Source organism: Amblyomma maculatum, chromosome 2 (genome assembly GCF_055883805.1).
Source record: "Amblyomma maculatum isolate TAMU_Amacu chromosome 2, ASM5588380v1, whole genome shotgun sequence".
Taxonomy (NCBI): domain Eukaryota; kingdom Metazoa; phylum Arthropoda; class Arachnida; order Ixodida; family Ixodidae; genus Amblyomma; species Amblyomma maculatum.
In genome coordinates this window covers 97,183,382-97,191,826 of record NC_139345.1, presented here as the reverse complement: position 1 = coordinate 97,191,826, position 8,445 = coordinate 97,183,382, and the positions used below count along the sequence as shown (strand labels likewise).

Genomic DNA, 8,445 nt, shown 5'->3' with positions numbered 1-8,445 from the left:
GTTCGTCACTCATGCGTGGCGCAAATTTCTTTCTGCGATGCAGTCTTTCAGCAACGGAAACAGTGACGTGTTTAGGGTAGCTCGCCGCCTGCAAACGCGCCACCTGCATACTGACACTTTCATCCATGGCATGATCACATGACTTGCAGAGAACTTTCTTTTTTGTCTAACGCTCTCTGCAAGTGATGTGATCAAGCCATGGGTGAAAGTGTCAGTTTGCAGGTGGCGAGCTACCCTAAACATGTTATGGTTTCTGTTGCTGAAAGCCTGCTTCGCAGAAAGAAATTTGCAGCACGCATGAGTGACGAACAGCGAGCGGATGAGAAAGGAGGAAAGAAGGAATAAAGAAAAAGTAACTGTCATTCCCTACCTGCATAAGGTTTCTCATAACTTAAGGAAAGTGAGGCAATGTTCTGGCGTAAATGTCCTGTTTACTGCACCAAAAACGCTTTTGAGTTTGTGCAGAAAAACCTGTCCTATGCAAACGCTGCAGGCTGGGTGTCCGATTAAACACAGATACCCTTACGTGTCCTGCAGGAAGGGGGTTGTTTATAAAATTCCACTTTCATGTGGAAGGCACTACGTTGGTAAGACTGGCTGATGTTTAAACGTGCGTCTTCTGGAGCCCAATAAAAAGTTGGCAGCATTGCTACAGACTGCCATCTCGCTGCGCACTGCAGAAGATGTGATGCGGAACCACCTTGTCATCCCGTTCGAAAAGACAATCATCATGTATCGAGATCGTAACGAGCCGACAAGGGAGATAACAGAAGCACTGGAGATAGCTCATACAGGGGATAAATATGTCAGCAAGGCGACTGTTGCACTGCCATAAGAAGAGCTTGACTTCTTGGCTTAGCATGTGGCTGTATGATAGTAATGGTTTGTTTTCTCATTCATTGCCGATCCCGAAGTGTATATATATGTGATCATTTCTGCAATAAACCCTCAGTTGAAAGCTAGTGCTTGTTCTGTCTTGTCGTCTTCTCCGTTTCTGTTCCCGTGCTATGCTCTTTGATTTACAATGTCTAACCAACACGCCCAGTCTTATTCACTTCTAGGACACTGTCTTTTAAAAGCTTGATACCTTGCGACACCTTGGTGTATATTATATTGACTGGTGTGGACTGAACAGTGTTGATTAGAAAACAGTTTTTTCTATAACTCGAGTGGGATAAATAAAAGGCCTTTTATAAGAATTGTATGACTTCTTCCAGATTGTTTTCATGTATGTAATGGTCAGTGTAGAGGAAAAAAGTGCAGGCATATAGTCGACTATACATTTGTCATTTGCTAATCCTACACAGGTGACCACAAGCATCAATCAACTGTTATTGAATTTTTTGCTCGATTGCAGTGTCAACAAATAGCTAACATCATATCTGTGCCCAGATATTGCCGAGTTGGGTGCCCTCCTAAAATTTAGGATGTGAAGCTTACTTCCAGAAATCTAACAGACCATCAAAATCTGGCTAGCATTAGTGCAGACCTGAAAGGCTGTTGTGGAGACCGGCTGAATAAAGCTAAATGTCACAAGGAAAAGCACAACACTGCTAGAACAAAAATAAATTAAATGTTGTGGAAACCAAAATGTTAAATGCGCAGTCGGATCAATAATGATACAAATCACAACTCAGTAATAAAACCATTTGTTACATTTCACCTAATGACTCTTAGGAGATACCTTGCACATACTTCAGCACGTCACTGAAGCATTCATGTATGGAGCCAAGTAACTACCACATCTTCCCTACAAAACTCATGGGATAATTTCAAATACAAGAGGCATGGTCTGCAGTATTTTCCAGGTACCTGTACATTTCAAACTCACGCAGTTAATAGTTGGTAAGATAAACATGCTGTGACATTTACAACCAACACAAAAACATAATTTTCAGATACATCACATATGAAATGAGGTTTTGTTTTTGCTAACCATCACAATATAAATAGATTTGCTTCAGAATGATTTTTTTTTCACTGCCTACTCCATTATTAAAAGAAATAATGCAGACAGACCAAGGCAGCTGTCCATTCATACTAGCATCGTTAGCAGTGTTTAGGGTATGACCTTAATCGTGCATCCCTGAACGTGTGATGGCTTGCAGAAGGGCACTGCAGTGTGCTTGCTGGTAGATGATTTAGTGCGCCCCTCATTTGTGCTGTGGTGTGCAGGTGAGCAGCAGGTAGGTTCCAGGCATTGGCCAGTCTGAAGTGCTCAGGTAACTGCATATATAAAGAGGGGAAAAAATCAACAAGTGAGACCAAGCACACAATTCCTTTCCCAGTAATGAAAACAGACAGTTATAAATTCAGTACCTACGATCAATCAAGAGGATTCTGGGCAAGCAACTTTAACAAGACTGCTCACATCATGATAAAAAAAATGCTATACTTCAGCCTCAATACAATGTACTGTGTTTGCCAAAAGTAACCAGCCGGCATGGTTTACTTCTCGCTCGTATAGGAGAGACTTTACAGTTTCCCTAAAGATGAAAATGTCATGAAAGGCAGTTAAGGCTTTTCCTTGCCTTCGAAGGTTTAGAATGGGAGGTGGCATAAGCACCTCACAATATGGATGATAGGTAAACTTCGAAGCCTGGTTCCTAGAAAACATTTCTAACATCCCACAAGTCTCAAATGAGGCTATATTTAATATTTCTTTTACTCCATGAATGTGAGGCACACCTACCTTAAGATTAGAAAATGGATAAGACAATTGGTGCTCTAAATGTGTATGAATGTTTCTGTTATGCATAAAATTAAAGCACATGAAACATTTTCCCAATTATCGCATGTTTGAACAGAGAAGGTTGCTTCAAAACTAAAAGAAATATTACCCCATCGCCCCGTAAATTCCTCCATAAATTGTATTAAGTTTCAGGAACTAGTCTCCTGGAGGAGATGAATAAAGAGTCTAAGTGAACGCATTGCATTATTCTGCTTCGAACAATGTTATCAAAAATGAAACATACGGCTTATCAAGCATCGTCACAACTCTTTGAATAAAGGTGCGAAATTAGCAAACAATGCCCATTTCTAAAATTTTAGGTTTATGTTAAGGCTGAGACCTGCACTGTGAAGAGGCAGGATATGTGATTACATTATTATAAACAATTGCTGGTTTGTTACATAAGCAGGATGTAGCGGTATAGCCATTTTTGGGTGCAGAGCGTGAAGTGACGCCCATAGGAATGCACGTAAACTATTGGTTTGAAATTTCCAAGTCTCAGACTGCAACCATGGCACATATATGGCAATTTTCTTCATTTATCATAACTAGGTGCATTCTAGAGCAAAAAAAAAAAAGGTTGTGTAAGATGTCATTTCAAAGCCAGTAATTTTAAATAACTCCAACAGGAACTTGTTTGTCCCATTTATTTCACACATCTACATTTTGTTCAAATTTCTTAAACAAGGCAACCTGATTTCCTTATCTTGTAGTACCTCTAATGGGCAAAACTGAACAGGAAATTAAGAAATAGTGTGGAAATGCCTCCTCTACGAAGAAATAAATAAATTTAACTAATGGGAGCAAAAAGATCCCCAACATGTATTTCATGAGAAATGCCTGTTACAAAAGGCAAGTAAATCAAGTATGCCCACAGAGGAAAGACAAAGCAACAATCTGGGTATGCGAAAGTCATCATTGATGCACTGTGAAAAAAATATATATATGTATATATATACATATATATACACTGAAAACTGTCCTTTACAACTGGATATCTAAGGGTGGTGCCACGAGCGGCTATCCACACCCATGGATAGTGGCACCGCCACAGCCTGCGTTTGTCACAGATCAGCCTTGGCTTACAATAGCATAATCATGTATGCTTTCTCTTTATGTTAAAGGTAGCAGGGTTAGCGTATAGGTAATATTCTGAAGAGCGGGGAGTCTTGTATGTTGATTTTGTGCCTTCACTTTACGCCCTTCTCAACATGTTTTCTCACATTCTTTCTCATCTTTTAGAAACTTGATCGTTAAATTTAAGAAAAGTTAGGACTGAGGTTCTTTCCTTTAATTCCTGAATAAGACTACTATGTTGAAATGCACCGAATTTAGGACAGTGTTTAATGTGCTGCATTCTGTATATGCAAAAAAAAAAAAGATATTTGCAAACATTTCGCTATCAAGTGGTTATGCATTCTGCACAGGTGCACCTTACAGTCACAGTTAAAAAAAAAATTAAAATGGCCTTGTTTCACATTTGTGGACATCTGATTTTTTTTTTCTAAGTGGTGACTTTCTCACAGTATCAGAAATATGCCTGACATTCTACACTCTCTCCCTTTTGCTCCAAGCACATAAAATATATTGATTGATCAGTGCCTGCATACCTCAATCCAAATTGATTTTAAAGTTGCAAAAAAAGTGCATGCACCGAAAAGCTGCTTATCCCAAGATGTCAGTCACACTTCTCCTTCTGAAATACTAGCAATAGCACAAAGCTAATTTCCCTGCTGGTGTATTCAGTTATGTGTGTACAATATTAAGGCAACCAAAAAACTGCGCAAATAAAGGCCTCTAAGATCAAACTAGCTGCAAGCGCAGCGAACATGAAAGACATTAAGGAAGCGAAATGACTTTTTCATTTCTGGTTTGAAATTGTTTACTACTGCAGCATTTTAAAGCTTCCATCAAAAGCCACGACACAAAGTATCAACGAATGCAACTGCCCATTACTGCTAACTGCCCACCTGTGATGTGAACAATTCATAAAAAATACAAAAGTCTTATTTAGTAAAGAAAGCAATCACTCTTGTAATGCACATTTGACTACGTGTGGTCACTCAAATAATTCTTTCGAATCACCATCTACTGCTGAACACCTAACGGCTGAGTAGTACACGAGTTTGTACCTTGGCGTCAGCCGACCATGTTTTACAGAGAGGAATATTTTTTGTACTTTCACACAAGCACCAAAACTAAATGCAGCGACCAATGTGAAACATGCGCAACACCGCAATAACCTGCTTTTTGCGCGCTGTTTCTACTCATCGCATTAATGCACCCACCTGTTAGAAAAAAAGGCGAAATTAAAACAGACTAAGAAAATACTCACCTAAATGTTGAGAACCACAATGGTTATACTAAGAGATGAATAAATGGCAAAATAAAAGCTTATTCGTTCACTGACTTACCTCGAAAAGGATCACACAGGTCACAGCTCGTTTGGGGTACTGATCACATCTGTTAGAAAAACAAAGGGGAGGGATATGGAAAAGGAAACACTCAACGTACATTACAAGTTACAAAAAAAAAAAAACGAATAAAGAATAAGAGATAACTTGATTAAATTTTCATACTTTCTCTCGCACTTTCGCACATTTTCTTCGTAGAGCGTAAGCTCCAGTTGACGCCGCACTGCGCACTACTTCGCCTTTCTACCAGCGCCCGCTCCCATTGACTACGCACTGCTGCTCTGAGTACCGTGATCGCGCACTCTCACACCAAAACATGGACGCTTTATTCGCTGCGCACTAGGCCCATTCAAAAAGGAAAAAAAAAAAAGCACCACACCCGAAATAAGGCAAACACGGACGGCCCGGCGCCGCCACGTCGAAGGCACGCTGCAGGTGGGGGGTTGTCGGTTTACATGTTCCCAGGCGCACTCACGGGACGGGACGCTCACGTGTGGTTCAAGGTTCACACCGCCGCAGCCAAGGCGGGAATTCCCGGCGCAATAATTCACCGCTAACACATCCAATACACACCCGCCAAGATTATATCACGAGATATACGCCATAACATAACTTTTCGCGGTAGGGTAGAACTTGCACATGAAAAGCGACAGCTTCCGAAGAGATTTTGAGACTACACTCAACAATATTAAGAGCGCGTGCCTCATTCAATAGCAACATTAAACAAACAATAATTTCAAGCAGCGTACTCACATTTTCAAGCAATCACGCCAGTCCATTTCCTTCTTCGTGTTGAAGCCGGCGTTGCCACGGTACGGTGCAAGCGGTGTATGACAGTGAATCTAATTACCACTATTTCACGTAATTCAGAACACCTATCGAAGTGCACATGTCACACATCAATTCTGCAGCCCATTCAAAGAACCACAGCACAAAAAAAGCAGCACAACGCAAGGAAACAGCGTCCACAACCGCACCGCACGACAACAAAGGCAGCACGATGACATCGCACCTCTCCGCCACTGATGACTTCGGATTGGTTCGGATTGACCTATCAATGGCTTTTGTGGATTTTTTAACTGTCGCCTCCTGTACGAAGTTTCGGTTTCGGAAGCCAGTTTAGGCGATCTTTCTTTCTTTCTTTCTTTCTTTCTTTCTTTCTTTCTTTCTTTCTTTCTTTCTTTCTTTCTTTCTTTCTTTCTTTCTTTCTTTTTATGTTTTTATGAAAAGGCAGCGCACAGTTTGAGCCCAGGGCTCATTTATGTAACCCCCTCCCCTCTATAATGCCTTGGCTATTGAAGGTATGGCAGATAAATAAACATAAAAACAAAATTGAGTAGCAATGTAATCAGGAGTATTGAATACTTCAATATTCCTATCGTATATAGTATCAGATATCTTCTGATCATGGTAGAAAACAGGTAAGGTACATTTACTACCCCTGCTTCCAGAGAGGTAGTAAAAAGGTATTTCAGTCAAAAAACGTAGTAACAGCAGGAGTTACTACCATGTTACTACCTAAGAAGGTCGTACAAATGTAGTAACGGTTAAAAAAGGTAGTAACGGCAGCCGTTACTACCTTTTTACTAACTTTTTTTCTAAGAGTGTAGATCCAGGCCTAGGCGTAGGCCCAGCAGCTCCGCCGTGGTGGAAGAACCCAGGTATGACAGGTGCAGCTGTCTGTGCAGTTGCAGGGCGGGGATGGTAGCCGCCGCTGCTAGCGAGCAACTGTCTCTGGCCACGGAGCCGTCGGTGTAAACGAGGAGGTGGTGTTGGAGTTCCTCGTAGATGACGGCTCTGGTCGGCTCGAGTTCAAGTGTGGGATTGCGGACGGCAGGAACGCTAGACAAGATGAGACATCTGGTTGGTTTCTTCGAATTTAGCGGCTGGTGACGTCATATTTCTGTCGACCAATCAGGTGTGCCGCCCGTGCGGACAGCTTCTGTCGACGACAGTATGGGCCATTAAAGGCGTTCGCCAAAAAAAAAAAACTGCGCGGGGAAAACAAATATCTGCTGTAACTAAGAGTGCCAATGGCGGTAGTCAGTGCGCAATAATTCGCCGTGTGGGACGCACGTCTTCACACTTGCTAAAAAATTATCCAGCTCATCCCCGCAGTCAAACTTGTTTGCTCTACTACATTCAAGGGAGCAGACGAAAGGGGGCAGGTGGTGAAAGGTGGCTGTTCCTGGCCCTACGGGGCTGGGACTAGCCTGCCACCAAATTTTTATCTGTTGTAGGCCGTCATTGCACCTGCCACCGCTTAGGTGGTGGACGACGGCTGTGGCGGCGTGTGTCTTTCCATCCTCTTTTTCTTTTTTGCGAAAGCAATAATACAAAAAGGTTTCGAGCCTTCAGCACAGCGTGGCGGTAGCCACGTACGAATTACCCACGTGACGCTGTGACGTCACACCCCAGTGACACACGGGCTGGCAGGAACTGCCAACTTGGGTCTCCCGTTTCACATGGGACGGTTATGTCAGAATCAGTCTGCCAGAACATTGGCATCCACGTTACCCCTATAGGCCACTAAGGCACGTTCATACGGCTTGGTTAAAGCGGGGCTTTATATGTGGGCTGAGGAAGAAGAAAAAGAAAAGAAGAACGCTCGGTCACCCGCAGCTAATGCTTTCGCTCAATATTTGGTTCAGCAGCGTTGAACTCTTGTATTTTGTTATGTACAACTATTTACACTGTGCAGTTATACAAGATTGCAAAAGTCATGGCAAGCACTGGAACTGGTTGTCATGCCTTCCCGGGAGAGACTCCCACTTTCGGCAGAGCCAATGGTGCAGGGCACCGACCTAAGGCACGACCCAAGCCAGAACAACCTACTCTCCTCCGGCAACTTCGGTTTACACCTCGGTTTCACACCCCTTTGCCTGAACTATCCACTCACTCGCCATAAGCGACGTGATTGGGCCAAGAAAATTCACCCTCGCCCCGTACCTGGTCGCGGTTGTCCGTAACGCTGCTCCTGCTAGCTGAGCGGTTTGCGGACCGCTTTGCGCCGCAAAGCCCCGTGAACGCAGGCAGCCAAACTTCACCTCTGAGTTCCGGAGACAGAGCCAGCGCTCCTACCCCTGGTGACCCTTGTGATGCCCTCTTCACAGTGACAGAGCTCAACAATGCGCTACAGCGCTGCCACCGTCGCTCGGCGCCAGGGCCGGATGGGGTGACCTACCAGATGCTGCGCAACCTGGACGCAGATCAACGGCTGGTTCTCCTGCAGCAGATCAACCTAGTGTGGGAACGCGGGACCCTCCCGGAGGACTGGCGCACGGCAGTCGTCTGCCCCAT

General features: G+C 43.4%; 1 long non-coding RNA gene across 1 annotated transcript; it reads right to left on the bottom strand.

The window, feature by feature from the left end:
• Window positions 1–411: 411 nt before the first annotated feature.
• On the bottom strand, window positions 412–6,359 carry LOC146199337 (uncharacterized). Its single transcript, XR_014705065.1, has 3 exons — window positions 5,899–6,359; window positions 5,146–5,194; window positions 412–2,226 (listed from the first exon to the last, which is right to left on the bottom strand). It is a non-coding gene; the product is annotated as an uncharacterized LOC146199337 (long non-coding RNA).
• Between the last annotated feature and the right edge of the window lie 2,086 nt (window positions 6,360–8,445).